This window comes from Balaenoptera borealis, assembly GCF_965194805.1.
Source record: "Balaenoptera borealis genome assembly, chromosome: 12".
Lineage (NCBI taxonomy): Eukaryota > Metazoa > Chordata > Mammalia > Artiodactyla > Balaenopteridae > Balaenoptera > Balaenoptera borealis.
In genome coordinates this window covers 10,275,407-10,290,726 of record NC_138869.1, presented here as the reverse complement: position 1 = coordinate 10,290,726, position 15,320 = coordinate 10,275,407, and the positions used below count along the sequence as shown (strand labels likewise).

General features: G+C 54.5%; 1 protein-coding gene across 6 annotated transcripts in view; it reads left to right on the top strand.

Moving 5' to 3' along the window:
- SLC6A1 (solute carrier family 6 member 1) overlaps positions 1-15,320 on the top strand; it is a 49,790-nt gene that overhangs the window by 8,967 nt on the left and 25,503 nt on the right. For 4 of the 6 annotated variants that reach the window (XM_082345591.1, XM_082345590.1, XM_082345593.1 and 1 more), the window contains exon 1: positions 1,505-1,688. The exons of 1 other annotated variant lie outside the window; for it this stretch is intronic. The gene's annotated coding sequence lies outside the window, so the exon portion shown is untranslated. Of the gene's footprint in view, positions 1-1,504; positions 1,689-15,320 lie in introns of those variants that run through there. One more of the 6 variants, XM_082345588.1, reaches the window with a different exon arrangement.

The window sequence follows — 15,320 nt, the reverse complement described above, 5'->3', positions numbered from 1 at the left end:
AATGGCACTTCCTTGAGGAAACCTTTCCCAACCATCCCAAGCTAGACTGGATCGCCTGAAATGTGTGCTCCTGGCAGAGCTTGTCACTCTGGGCCTGTGTGGTTATTTGACAGAAGCCTGTCTCCCACACCGGACCAGGACCACCTTGGGGTCTGTGGCCTGTCTTGTTCACCATGGTGTCTCCAGGTGGTGACCAGTAGAGGGGAGGAATAGATGGGTCAAGGAAGATATCAAGATTCCATGCTTGTGGGTGAGAGTGTGGGAAAGAGACAGGAGCAGTCAGGGTCACCTTGGGGAGCACTGTGTGTTGTGGGACCCAGGATGGATGATGGGCGGGCAATGTGGGGTGGGGGATGGCAAGTCTATCGGCAAATGCCAGCCCTGGGGACAGAGAGAGGAGGCAAAGAGTAGGTCAAGGGTAGAGAGAAGGGATCCTTTCTGTGAGTCCTTGGGGAACCCAGATGGAAGGGCAGTCATGGCCCCATTACCAGGAGTCTTTGTGAAAGGAGTCAGGGGTCAGGACTTGGCAAGGGATAGGGAGGGAGTCCTCTGGTACTGGGTGAGCATTGGCTGGGAGAGAGCCTTCTCTGGGACAATCCCTCAAATCTCAAGAACTGGAAGGAGGAGGGTACCTGGGGGATGGGGCGGGGGGGGGGAGGGGGAGGGGGTGTTCTGCTGCCATCCCTAGGGGTTGTTGCAGGCTGTGTTTCTCTTTTTAATCATCTGTTTATCCATCTGTCCATCCACACGCATAGCCACTTGTGTCTCCACCACCACCCCCTGGCAGCAGACAGGGAGTCCTCACCAACCCGCCCCTCCCCGCCATATGCACACATCCTGCCTGGGATCAAAAGCCTTGTTGCTTCAGCTCAGAAACTGTTCCCTGTGTAACAGGCAGGGGAGCAGAGAGGGGGCAGGAGCCCACACCCCACCCACACTGAGGGGGCCTTGTGACCTACAGAGAGAGAAGAGGGTGAAACAGAGAAAGAGAAACAAAAAAGACCAACAGAAGCAGACCGGCAAGGCTGGAGAGAGAAAAGCCAAGAGGGAAATCCATGTTGAAAAGGACTGAGACGCAGAGACCCAGACAGACGGGCCAAGGCAGGGAAGAGGCCACCAGACGAAAGGCGAAGGAAGGAGAGAGTGAGAGGAGAAAGGGGAGAGGGGAGCGGGCGAGGCGGATGGGGCGGGGAAGAGAAGAGAGAGAAGAAAAGGAGAGAAAAGGGGGGAGGGAGGGGAGATGGAGAGCGAAGAACTGGAAGCGGGAAACGGGAGAGACAAGGAGAGAAGACGAGGAGTGGAAGGAAGGGAGTGGGGTGAAGGGACGCCGAAGAAGCCGCGGGAACGGGGCGCGCGGCTGGCGGGGGCTCGCGGCAGCCCCCCTCCCCGGGCTGGGCGGGCTCCGGAGCCCCGGCCCCGCCCCCGCCCCCGCCGCGCGCCCTCCGCCCCGCCCCCCGCCGCGCCCCGCCCCCCGCACTCCCCGCCCCTCTCTTCCCCGTGTCTCTCCGCCCGCCCTTGGAAGACTGAACGAGCGGCGAGATAGCGGGCGAGAAACGCGGAGCTGAGGCACCGAGGAGCCGGGGAGCGCAGCGCGGCCGGAGGCGGGAGCGGCCCTGCGTCCGGAGCGCGCCGGAGCGGCCGAGCTGCCCGCGCAGCGCCCGCCGCGGGCAGCGCAGCCCCGGCCGCAGGTAGGAAGGGGCTGCCGGCTTCGGGACGCGGGGCGCAGAGTCCGGGACGGCTGGACAGAGCGGACGGTCGCCCAGAGCCGCCGCCGCGGGCCGGGCGGGATGGGGTCGGCCACGCCGAGTTTCCAGCCCCGGCGCCTCGTCCGGCCTCGGGCCACAGGAAGGAGCGTGAGGTGCCGCTCCGACAGTCGAGGCGCACCCCGGCCATCCCCATGGGACGCGTAGGGGACCGGGGGAACTCGCACGAGGGTCGCTAGAATCTCCTGCTTTTTCCTGGTCGCGGGCCCCTTGGACCCCCAGCTGGTGTTGAATTCTGCTGGAGCCGTCGAAGCGCCGCGTTCATCCCCAGGGGATGGCGGGGGACCCGGGAAAGAATGATAACGTTTGGCTAGTCGTGCGCCACTTCTCCGTCTGGGGTCAGCTGCGCCGAGGTCGAGCTGTGCCCCTCTTCTGTTCTCTTCGGGCTCTGGGGACCAGGCGACTTGAGAATGGGACACCTCCTTTCTGTCCTAGGGCAGCTTAAGCTGTCAAGAAATGTTGGCTAGAAAGCACACCACAGCTTGGGCTTGAGCTTTCGCACTGAAGCCCACGACGCGCTCTCCCCACTCCTTTCCCCGAGGAATGTGGGGTGAGGGGGGTCCCTCCGAGGGTTTGAGGACTGTGTCCCCTTGCTACCGCAGGGACCATTCTCAGCTTCTTGCCTTACATCCTGGCATTTACTTTCCGAGGATTGGAAGAAGGGACGACCCTGCTCCCCGAGGTTGCCCGGGGGCAGTGACCAGTGGGTCTTCATGCGTGGTCCCTTTGTACCCACACGTCCCCACGGCTGGCACCCACAGATGCCGTGTTCTAGCGTAGCCTGCTTTTTGGACAAGGAACTTAGACTTGGCTGCCTGGCCCTGAGGCTCTGAGCTAATCTACTCCCCAAATAGATGTGAACCCCAAGGAGAAGATGGGGTGTTTAAAGGCCCAGTGATGATGCTTAGTGTCTTCCCGATGTGGGGCTTGAGCTATCTCTCCCTCTCCCAGGAAGCTCAGCCTCATCTTCGTGAAGAACTGGGGGCTCTGAATAAAATGGCTCCTGAGCTTCGGTGACACCCCCAAATCAGAGACTGTGTCAGACTAAGTGAGTGGACTTTGGGGTCAACCTTTATCTGTGACAGGCAAGGTGGGTGTTTGGCAAGAGAGGGGGTGTTGGGTGCTGGGTATTGCTTAGATTCTCTCTTTGGGAACTTTGGGGGAAATGCATTCATAAGGGAGTGTGAAAAGGTACCCCAACTCCCAAATTCTAGAACAAAGGAGGCCAGTGGGAACAACAGGCATCTGTACTCTCTCTTTCTCCTTGGAATGCTCTCTCTGGGAAGCGTTGACCCAGCCCCTGCTCTGGTCCTGGTCAGAGCAGCCTCAGACCCTCCCGCCCCCCCTCCCCGCACACAGAGGATGATACAAGTCCCTGGAGAAGTGAGAGGGACCCCCCCCACCCCAGCAATGGGGCAAAATGGCTGAGCCTCCCTTGAGCCTCAGAAAGAAATTGTCAGGCAGGCGGCAAACAAAGAAAGCGCTCTCTCTCTAGCCAAGCGCTGGCTCAGTGGCCAGTCCTCAGAGGACAAACAGTGAGTCCCAGGCAGTGGGACGCAGCCCGGCTTGTCTGCCAGAGCATCCAGAGAGTGGGGCGATCCCTAAGAATTACAGTAGAGAGGCGGCCGCTGTGGGAGAGAAGAGGGAACCATCTCTGCTGATGTTCTACCCTTTAGTCCAGGCTGGAGACTCAGTGAGAACTGGGTCCCCTAGGAACTCAGGATGGGGCTGGGAGGGGCGTCTAGAGGCCAAGGAGGAGGCAACTCAGAGGGTAAAGGAAAGAGCAAGTCCCTCAAAGCTGAAAGAAGCACAATAGATCTGTCTCTCCCTGGATTTCATATGCATGGCAACCAGGAGCTCCAAGTGCTATGAATGTGTTTGCGCGTGGCCCAGCACCCAGCAGGCACTCAGTAAATGTCTTGCAATAAAGCCTACATAGATGGAAGGTGAGGACAGCCTAGCATGGACCTCCCTGTGTCATCGAGCAGGAAGGCTACAAAATACAGCCTCTGAGACCTTGGCCAGGAATGAGCCCTAGAAGGATTGGCTTGGAGCTGGGCTGCTGCCATTTTCTGCAGGTGACCTTGGGCAAGTTCTCATCCGCATGGGAAGGTAGGAATGCAGTATTGAAAGCTGCCAATGTATCCAGCTTATAATTCCTACAGTAACCTTGTGCAGCAGGTACTATTCTAATCCCCCCCTTCAGAGGTGCGGAAACTGCAATACAGAGAGGCAAAGTGACTTGCCCAAGGTCACACAGCCAGGAGGAGGCAGGGCTTGAGATTTGAACCCCACTCTTCTGACTTCCAGGCCAACGCTTTGCCCCCTTGATGGGTCTCTGGGCCTTGGTTTTCACCTCCATAAAGTGAGGTGGTGGGGCGATGGTCAGGATTTGATGACTGACAGTGAGACCCCTCCGGACTGCCGTCTGAGCAGTGGCTGCTCCCTTGCCTTCCCAGCATATGCTAAGAGCAACCTTAAATAAAGCACAGTGTCAGGCGGCTTCTTGCCTTCACATAAAGATGCTGTTCCTACGCTTGGCTGTGAGCTCAGTAGCTGAGGTAGAGACATCCCAAGCCGCTTGGAATTTGGAGATGTCGTTTTGTCCCTCTCATGTGGGGTGTGGATCACAGGCTGAGCATCACCCCCGGTTGATTAAGCCTTGCTGTCGCCTCCAGGCCCCTGCATCCTAAAGTCCATCCCCTTTGTCCTTGGGAGCAGGTGGGGTGCCTGAGTCACCTGGCCTGAGGCGTGCCTAGCACCTCCTTCCCTTTGATCACCTAAGCCCTCTCCAGCTCAGCCACACCTCAAAGCCAAACCCACTTAGAGACTCTTAATCCCCCTGCTCCCCAGATGGAAACAGAGATGTATCAACCGGCCTGACTTTGCCCGTGTCAGAACCGCCCCTTCCACTCAGCCGGGCCAAGTTGCCTGGACGGCGGGCAGAGCACACCTGCCACGATAAAAACAACCTTGAATCGACAACAATTGCAAAGAGCTGCAGCCACAACCTACCGCCGCCCCCCCCACCCCCCACCCCCGCCCTCAGCGAGGAGATCATCAGCTGTTCATCCACTGCTCTGTGGCATTCCTCGGCACCAGCTCCCCCAATGGCCCCAGCACCGAGGGGCCTTTCTGCCACCTTTACCCCATTCTCTGCAGGTCGCTGGAAGGTGGTGGGAAACAGGGTGGTACTTGAGACGGTGAAAGGCTGGGAGGCCCGATGTGGACCCCAAAATAGGGCTTCCCAGAAAACGTGCCTCTGTGAGCTTTACGAATGTCCAGCATCTTCACTCCGAGCTCACCTGAGCGCCTCCAGAGCAGGGGAAGGGGGTGAGAGTCAGCGGCAAGCTGGCTAATAGCGGAGATAGGGTTGCCTGGCGTAGACCGTAGCTGTGAATGCAAGCTGTGATATTTCAGCACAGACTTGGATTCAGTCATAAACAGGAAAGAAAAACCCACTAAATGTTGTTCCAATGATAATATCATCAATAACAGTTATAACTAAGAGTTATTGCAAGTTGGTGATCTGCCAGGGAGTGTGCTGTGTGCCTTCCTGCTAGTATTGCATTTAATTTTCACAAAACCCCGTGAGCTACGTAGTGGAGTTGTCCCTGTACAGATGAGGAAACTGAGGAAGAGAGAGGTTTAGGCACCTGCTGCAAGATCGCTGGCCTAGGAAATGGCCCTGGAGCCCAGCGGCGGTCACATCGTGCTGACACCCCTGCCACGGAAAAGGCCCTGGCCTTGCTCACTTGGCAAGGACCACGATGCCCTGTTTAAGGAGCTGTGCAATAGAAAGCACTTCCCAGTTCGTTCCATCAATTGAACTTTGCCACAGCTCAGGAGGCCAGTAGCGTGATAGCTGCTGTTTGCTAGCTGGGGAGGTTGAGGCAGAGAGATGAATTTGTACCCAGTGTCCCTCAGTTGCTAATCCCTCTGCTGGATTTGCACTCAGGTGCCCCCCTGTACAGCACATTCATGACCTATGCTTTAGATTCATTTAAAGCGGGTGTTGATGTTGTGCACCCAGCCACCTTGCCCTAACTCTCGGTGCCCTCCAGTTTGTCACCACCCTCTTGCTGCTCTGGAAGCCATTGAGAGCAGCCGAGGAAGCCATCAGCTCTGTGTACCATGATCTGACATGACACGAAAGTGGCATCCGATTTGATGAGAGCTGCCTGCAGCGAATGGCCTTCTATTTTTACATTTTTCACAAATTGGAAATTACAAGGAGGCCAGGCCTTGCGGAGCGATTGGCTGGAGCCCTGTGCAAGCAGGGGGTGTGCAGCTAGGTGGAACGGGCCACATTAGGGTGCCAGGGGCCCTCTTGGCTACAAAAGGGGCTCCCAGCTTCCGGGGCTGGATGGGATCTTGGCATGCAGGTCAGCCTGGAGGATGCAGGATTTAGTGGCTGCTTCGGACAGTGACCTGCAGCTCTGCCCACCTGTCAGCTGCCCAGTGTCTGCAAGATTGGTGTCGCATGCCAACTCTGGAGATAACTGAGTTCTGACCAGAGGGACATTCAAGGTCAAAGATGCCCCGAAAGACATTGACAGCAGGTTGCTTTCATGGCCTTATTGTTTGGTAAGGAGGTTCTGTGCAGGAAGAAGGCAGCAGTCACAAGAAGGTGAGAAATGACATTTGGTATCAGTATTGCAGTTTTCTGGAACTTAGTGCTGATAACAATTCTCCCAGTCATCAGAACAACACAGTTTACAAAAAAAAAAAAAAAAAAAAAAAGCTCTTGTGGCTGTTCTTTCTTTTGCTCCTGTATGAAGTATGCCAGGGGAAGAAAATATGGTCCCTGATATCCTGGAGAAGAGTCCTCTGTCAAACAAAAAGAGACATCTTCTGTAAGTGACTTTTCTCAAAAAGCCCAAATCAGAATGACCTTGACTCAAATGAGGCCTCTTTGCACACACGTGAAATACACACACACTTAACACTTAAGGAGAATTTCACAAAATGCTTTCCATTGAAGTTTGCATTAGCCCTGGGAGCTCCAGGTGAAAGCAATATTATTATTATTATTACTACTATTATTATCTCCACCTTTTGGGTGGGGAAACAGGGGCTCTGCAAGCCCTGAACACCCTCACCCCTGACCTCTGGTTTCCCAGTTGAGGGGAATCACCTTTCCTAAGCCCGAATCCGAATTCACCAGGTAGCCCCTTGGAAGGAACCCAGAGGAACCTCGATTTGTAGGAGGCAGAACACAGCACCGGGGTCAAGACTGCCAGATAGTGTGGAAAGGCACAGCGTGAGGTTTGAAGGACAGGGTCCCTGATCTTAGTCTAGCCTCCCCTGAGCTCTGGCCAGCAGCTCACATGTCCTCCGTCGCATCCAGTTTGGGGTCTGAAGTGTGCTCATCTGGCCAGGGCACCCTAGCGGTCGCAGCGCCAGGGGAAAGGAAGGATGGTTGCTTTCAGATGCTCGGGCACACGCACACGTGTGCGTATCTAGATGGATTTAGATGAAAATGAACACCAGGGGTCCTGTGAGATCATCTAGAAAGATCAAGGGCCTTGGTAACCAGGAAAGGTGTGGGCAAGTGTTTGTATGTGAGCCTTGGGTGGTTTGGGACCCGCTTTGTGGCTTGGAGTCTTGCCCACCCAAGAGGGAGGGGAAGGGATGGGGGCATGGGATGCAAACCACTCACCCTGGCCCATGCCCCCTTCCCGTCTGCCCGTGGACTGCTGCCCATGCTGAGGACTGTGGAATATCACGAGGTCTGGGGGCTTCCTTCTGGGGGTGGCAGGGACACTTGAGGGTCTGACATGTCCCCTGGCTGCGTGGCCAGCCCAGCCCTGACCACTGGGGCAGGAGCACCTCCCAGGCATCAGTCGTGGGCCGCCCGAGGCTGGTGAGGACAGTGCTAGGGGATCAGTGTTGCTGTCCCCATAGGCCGGAGGAGGACCCTGAGGCTGAGGGAGGTGGAATCACTCTCCCCGGGTTACACAGCAGAGTTCAAACCCAGGACTTGCTGATGCCAGCCCCCTGTGCCTTCTCACGCCACCCGCTGCCTCTGGAGAGTACCTGAGTGAGAGCGTAGTCAAAAGTGACCACAGCCAGAGGCCGCCGCTTCCCGTGTGCTGTGTGCTCTCCAACCTGCGTCCAGCCCTCGCCGCCGCCCGAGCCTCTCAGCGCTCATGTTGGCTGTTTCCAGAGCTTGAGGTCAAGGACCCACCTATGATTTTTTTTTTTTTTTAAAGTGGGCTTGGGGATGGAGAAGAAGCAGTCTTACCGAAGGAATTTATTTATTTATTTATTTATTTATTACTGAAGGAATTTAAATGCACTCATTGTATTGCATGTACGCTCCTAACAGGTCGTTTCAGCACTGTGATACCAAGTCATCAGATGCGTACAAGCCCCAGTTTTGAGTTCTGACTTTGATGCAGGCACTGAGCCCAGCACTTTACAAGCCATGTCCCAGGATCCTCAGTAGGACACTGAGCCCAGGGCACTCTTGTGGTTGCCTGGGTTGCCCCCCCTGACTGACAGGTGCTGGGAGACCTGAGGCCTGGGCTTGCAGACCCCAGGAAGTGGTGGGATAGCTGCCTCCTATGCGGGCTGCCCATTAGCCTGGGGGACAGTGGGCCGGGTCCTTCCCTAATCTGGGCGTCACTTTCTCAGTCCATAAAGCCAAGGGGTTTGGACTGGACACGTCGATTGGCTGCTCCCTGCGCCCGGCGCCAGCTCTCCAAGCGGGTAAAGGGGGTGCATGCCCCACTTCCTCCTCCATTTCCCCATAATAGCGTCCCTGAGACTAATGACTGGGAAACTAAGAGCCCTTTCTCCAAATGGCAGTGAATGCCACTAATGACAGAGCAGATGCAGCACTGTTAATTATGCTGCGGGTATTAAACGAAAACGCCAGCCCGAGAGGAGTTAAATAGTGCCACTGGGCTGGCCACGGCTGTGCCTAAAAGCGGTGCCATCAGCCTGCGCCAAGGCAGAACCGCCCCCTCCCCAACCCGGGAGCCAGCCAGGAGTCACAAAGCCTCGTTCGCACTGGCCCCCTCCCCAGCATGGGGTCCGCAGCCGCTCCTTGGAGCTGGGACATCGGTAGCTGCTCTGGGAGATTTTCTTAGAGGCCTCTGGGGGGTCAGAGGCAGATGTGGGCCAACAACTGGACCAAATAAAACTTTGAGCACCTACTGTGTGCTGGGCCCTACTGTGGGTCATGGAGATAGACCAGGAGCAGGAATGCCGTGTCTTCTGGTGTCTCTGGTGCCCAGAATAGTTGGGGACGCATAGCAGGTGCTTAGCTCTTGCTTGTGATTGTCTACGTGGCTCCTGAAGTGGCCTCCTTAAGAGGCCACACAAGTGGGGGCCAGAGCAAAACCAGCCGTGGGCTGAATGGAGCAGAGGGACAGGCAGGGGACTGTCTCACTTCCCTAGGCACCACCCTTCTTGCCTTTCCGGGAGCTGGACTTTTTAGTTGCTGGTGCCTGTGGACCCCTTTGCCCTCCCTGAGCCTCAGTTTGCACATCTGCAAGTTGGGTGCAGCGAGGGCTGTGATGGCTGTAGTCAAAACTTCGTCGCTGAACCAACCCTAGCTCTGATCGTGGCAGGTCACAGAGATCGCAGGAATGTCTGAAAAGTGACATTTTAGAGGCAACTCAGCAGGAGAGAGCGTGGTCACCAAAGGCAGCTTCTGGTTCTTCTTGTGGATTTAAAATGTCACTCAAACCTTCAATCCTCTTCAGTAACTCTGGTTCCCTGCCTCCTGCTTCCTGGACCTCGAAATCTGTTTCTCAGGTTTTTCTAGGCCAGAGAAAGTCACAAAAGCCACCCATTTCAGACACCTCTGTTACAGATGGGTAAACTGAGGCCTAGAGAGGAGGGGATCTAAGGCCTGCAGGTGCTGGGACCCAGAGCTCCTAACCCCTAACCCCGTACTCTTTCCCCTGCCCCAAGCCAGCCCAGCTCTGCTGCTGAGAAATCATTAAATAGAGTTGTTGGAAGGACTCTGGTTGCCATGGCAACGGAGCCTGTGTCCTCAGGAGATAATGGCGTTGCACAAGGCAGAGTGATGTGTGTTGAATGCTGATTCAGGAGCTGCTAGAGCGAGCGAGTGAGTGGAGGGGACTGTGTCTAGGGCTTGAGCTTCCCCAAGAAAGAGGCTGGTAGTGAGGGCAGCTGCGGGGAAACTTGCTTTGTCTGGAAGCATCCTTGCTACAACCTCGCAGAAAGGGATAATTTCCTTCACTTCATAGAGGTGCACAGTGAGGTGCAGAGGGGGGAAGTGACTTCACCCAGGTCACATACCCGGGCAAGAGATAGAGCTGGGGTTCAAACCTCCAATGGCTGCAGGGAGTCTAGGCTACGGAGGGCCCGTAAGGGGGCACAGCGAGGAGGAGGGCAGTTGGGGACACAGTGTACTCGGAGCACGTGGACCTCTCGAAAGACTGTTGAGAAGAGTCTCAAACATGAAGATTCTGGTGGGCCAGGAGCAACAATTCCAGCCCAAGAGGAATGGGAAACAGTAAGTCCAAAGTCGAAGCCCGCCCTCCCGTATCCTAGCTGTGTGACCCAGGGCAAGTCACTTCACTTCTCTGGGCCTCAGTGTCCTCATCTGTAAAATGGGTAATAACAGACCTACTTCTTATGATTGTTATGAGAACAAATAAGGTAAGGTAGGAAGAGCATCAAGCCCCACTGCTGAGCACCAACAGTCACTGTTATTAACCAAAGAGAAGAGGCTTGGAGAAGGGTCTGCTCCCAACCATGTATCAGCTTGTAAGATGTGGTGTTGGAAGAGTAAAATTGGCTAAAACAAGTGCAAGAGCAATAAATAACAGGGATCCTCATTCCAGGCTAGTGAATATCAGCAGAACAAATGAACAGTCCCCATCACCAAAAATATAAATAAATATTTTGTCTTTGTAAGGCATGATTGGTGTACCTCACTTTAAATGTACTGTCCCTAAAAGCCTATTTGCAAACCACATCGGGGGAAACCGTGTTTGCTCTATGCCAGCTATCCAAATGACCCTGCGCTGCAGCCCTGTGGAAAATAAATACTCTCACCCACACTCTTCATTTCTCTATCCCAAACTGCTGGTGCAATATATTCGCTTCCCTAGTTGGGGGTTGGGGATCATGGGGTTAACACCCCAAGAAACCCCAAAGTACATCATTTGCATGCTGGCAAAGATGGGATGCAAGCTGGCAGACAACCCCACTCCATTTTGGAAGCAGAAAGGGGGTGCTGGACTCAGGCGTTTGGCTGTTTCAAAAGCAGTGGTGAGAGCTGGGATCCTGCTTACTTAGAGGCAAGCAACCATTTTGTTTGTTACCACAAACCTGTCTGAGCAGATCCACCCCCAGAGTAGCAACCTGTTCCTGGATTCCTGGAGAGGGAACGTCACAAACCTGTCTGAGCAAATCCACCCCCAGAGTAGCAACCTGTTCCTGGATTCCTGGAGAGGGAGCGTCGTTTGTTCGCTGCTGCTCCTGAGGCTGGATGGCAGGGTGCATGGAAAGGAGTGAGCCCAAGCCCCCCAGATTCTGACCCCTCCACCGTCGGCCGGCGGGAGAGAGTCGGGGAGATTCATTCTGTGGACAGATGAAGACGGTTGACATTTAACGAGGTTTGAGCAAACGTGCTAATTACAGGGATAGGTACCCATGACCACTTCAGGGACCGTGTTTAATGAGCAGTTTGCTCTGAGAATTTGATGTGATTGGCATCTGCCAGTGGCTCAACCATTCCCTTTTATCGGTTGCCTGTGCGTTAAGATAAGTGTGGCATTCTGCCCAGGACTTTTTTCCCATAGCTATCTTAAAAAATAATAATACTAGCCCTAATCAGGTGATTTATTACAATTTCTGCCAGGTAACAAGCAATTACTATGTACCAGGCTCTGTATGAACCACTTTACACAGTCTCCCATGTAATTCTCACAGTGGCCGTGAAAGTAGATATCATCACCTCTGTCTTAGAGAGGTTTTGTAGTCACGCAGCATCCGAACTGAGACTCAAAACCACGTTTTCTTGACCTCAGGGCCAGTGCCGTTAACCACTGCCCTATTCTGTCTTGGCTCATGACAAATAAGCCTCTGAGTACCCTTGACTTCTCAAGTGGAAGTTACTCATGAATTTCTTCATTGTTCGTGGGACTTAAGAACATTTACTTAATAAAAATCTCACTTTCCCAAATGGATTGGTGCTTCTCACTACATGGGATTTTTCGCTTGACAAAGAAGTGGGGATTCATGCTATAAAGATTCCTTTAGAAAGCTTGGTGAATGAATCAAGAACAGATGTGTTGGCTAAAGTGAGCATTCACTTGAGTCTTTTAAAAACAAAATTAGCTTTCTCTTGTAGGAAGTGTTTGAGACCCAGGAATCTGACCCTTATTCGACTCTGAAAATACACACCCTCCTTATTCTTGCAAAATATTCTGAAGCAATGTCTCTCAACATTTTTTTAAATCTAACTGAGCTGTATTAAAAGAACAATAGGATTTGTTGTTTCCCAAATATAAACTCATATTGCTGACCTCGCTTTTTTAACCACCCCCCAAATGTTGCATATTTCCTAGGGAAGGGGCAACAGTAACCCCTTCTTCTACCACTTTGAGAAAAGAGCTCTCTGGAGTGACTGGACTGCTCGCTATATATTAGGATTGCAAACTCAAAGGCCATGGAGGGCCATGCAGGTCAAAGAAATGAGTAAAGAGGTCAGGAACAAGGTGACAGTCATGGTGGGACTTGTAGTACACTGGAAAACACATACCTACTCCCCCTCCCCAAAGCACGCCACCACACACACGTGTGGGACCCATTCAGCCCGCAGGCCATCAGTCTGACATCCCTGGTGGTTCTTATTGTGACTTTGTGTGATCTTAGTCCGGACAGTTTGTCTTTGGGGCTTCAGTGTGTGCACCTCCAGAATGCGGCCGATAAAGGCTGCGGAGCTGTCGAGAGGAGAAAAGGGAGTCCCGGGTGTGGACGCTTGGTAAGGGACCGTGGAGCTGCCCAGGGCCACCGTCACCAAAGTACCGTTCCGTGACACGGACTCAGCTCTCCATTCCAGCTGCGCGTCTGCCCATGGCTTGTTACGGATCACCATTTAGTTCAGCCAGTCCCTGCAGTATTATGTTTTTCTTTTTCCCAAATCTGAGTTCTTAAAGGGCCTTAATCCTAATGCCCTTCAGAGTCCTTGAAGAACATCTTGAACAGGAGAGAATGGTTATTTAACCCCCTGGTTTTCTTACAAGTGTGTCTTAAAAGGCAAAGAGCAATGTGAAAGAATGCTGGGTGGGTATCCTGTCACTCTTATTTCCTGATCTGAATTAATCCTTTCTGGCTGGTGGAGCAGGGTCTTTTCAGAGGCGTCCCCTGGAGCAGAATTCTCCAGAATTCCCCACACCGGGCAGAGGAAGGGAGGAAGAGAGACTCCCTCGCAGACCGCCGGCAAGCCGGCAGCCTTGGCTCTTCCACTGCAGGTCCCCTTGTGCCCCTGGGTGGTTCTCAGGGGTGCTGGAGCCTGCCCTGGCACAGCCAGTTAGGAAGGCTGGAGGGAGCTGGGGGGAGGGGAGGCCTTGGGCTCTGCCGGGGGTTTCTGAGACATAGGCTCCCTCTGTCCTTGGGGTCTTGGGCAGGTTCTGTGAGATCACAGAGCAGAGCCTAGTGCAGCACAGAGGAAATCAACAGCACACCTGCGTCTCCTTCCTTCTCTCCTTCCTCCCTCCCTCCCTTCCTTCCTTCTTTTCTTCCTTTCTTCCTTTTTCTCTTTCCTCCCCTCTACCTCCTGCCCCTTCTCACCATCACTCTGCTGCTCCCCGCCAGTCTCCCTCTCTCCTTCTGTCTCTCATTTTTGATGTCCAGGGCTTTCCTTACAGGAAGCAGTCAAGAGCCTGGGAGGCTTGCTGAGTTTGCTCATCTCTTTCTGACCCTGTGACCTCATGGTGGACCCTGACCAGGCTTTGGTGGGAACAGGAATCAGTAGACGCCCCCAATCGGGCCTGTCGCTTGCTTTCTGGAGAGACCTTTGTTAAAGCTTACCGGCACACCACTGCTTTGGAGGTGCCACCTCCTCCGAAGGAGACATTTCTCGAGGACTTGTAATAACAACGTCCCCTGCCACCATGGTAGGACTCGGGAGAGCACATGTGAGTCTGGCACCGTGTGAGCTGCCGTGGGGGAAGCAGAGCAAGTTGAAGACCCAGGTCCCATTGGTACAGAGGGGACAGGGGAGCTGGGGAGATAGGACAGAAGAATTAGTTACGCGTCAGGATAGGAGCCAAGTTGTGTAGAGGGACTGGGCCTTCCCCATGCCCCCCACCCCCGCCCACAGTCCCAGCTCAGGCACTGTCCTTCCATCCCTGTCCCCGCCACATACACAGCTGACGGGTTCTTGCCAAATCACCATCAGATCAAATCTCTCCACCTTCAAAGGCTCCAAGGTCCCCAAACTCCCCCCTTCCCAGTGCTCACCGTGGGGAGGGGCAATTAAAAGTATCGGCTTCGGAGTTGAGCTGTTATCTCCAGATCTGAGACCGTGGGCAAGGTGCTGTCTTCCTCTGAGCCTCATTCTCCGTATCTGTGAGAATTAAATACGAGCATCTGTGAGATGCACTGAACAGAGTAAGCACTGAATAAACCTTTGGCATGATCACTCTTCTTATTACAGGACACAGTGCACCCCCTTTTCCTGCATTCGGAGCCCTTTGCTGCTACTGCCACCTCCCCAGCCATGCTCCCTAAATGACCCCAGATTCTATCCAACCAAGCCAGCCTCCTCACTGTCTCTAAAATCATTATGCTTTTCCCCCGTCCTCTCTGCCTGAGATGGACCAGAAGCAGTTAGGCTTGTGGTTAGGAGCAAGGATTCTAGTCCTGCTTCTCTAGCTGTGATTATGAAGAGAATGTCCCCATTTCTGTCCCCTTTCCACCAGCCCAAATGCCATCATCTCCCAGCGTCTTGCCTGAACCCAGGCCCCCTTTATCTGGGCCATGGAAGAACTTGCCGCGTGGATGTTGGTTATCCACGCGGCCCATCACCCAGCTGTCCCCAGCGCTCAGTGGCGGCAGACTCAGACGATCCCTCTGCACCCAGCGTGGGACCTGGCTCCCTGGAGGTGCGAGGCGGATGCAGGTCGGGTCGGATTGAAAATCACCTCGACAAAGCGAGGCGCTCGGTCGGGCACTGTGGACAATTAGGGGCCAGGCAGATGTTAGCAAACCGCTGATTGTGTGAGCGAGGCAGCGGGGCTGAGATGAGAATGAGGATGGGAGTCAGGAGGATGCTGCCGGCCGGAGTCTGACTCCTCTCCTCTCACACGGAAGGGAACCCAGGCACAGAGAGGGAAAGGGCCTGGCTCAAGATCACACAGCTGGTAGTGTGTGGAGTGAGGATTCAGACCGGGGTCTGCAGACTCCAGAGTCTCAAGCTAACTGTGCTTCCTCCTCTCCTGGGTCCTAGAAAGGCCCTCTCCCTGCTGCAAGCACAGGCCGTGTCTGCAGGTGGAGGACAGCTGGGGACTCCCGGAGGGGATCGCCACCCCTGGGGCTGGCTGTCTCCTGGGGGACTCTCATTAG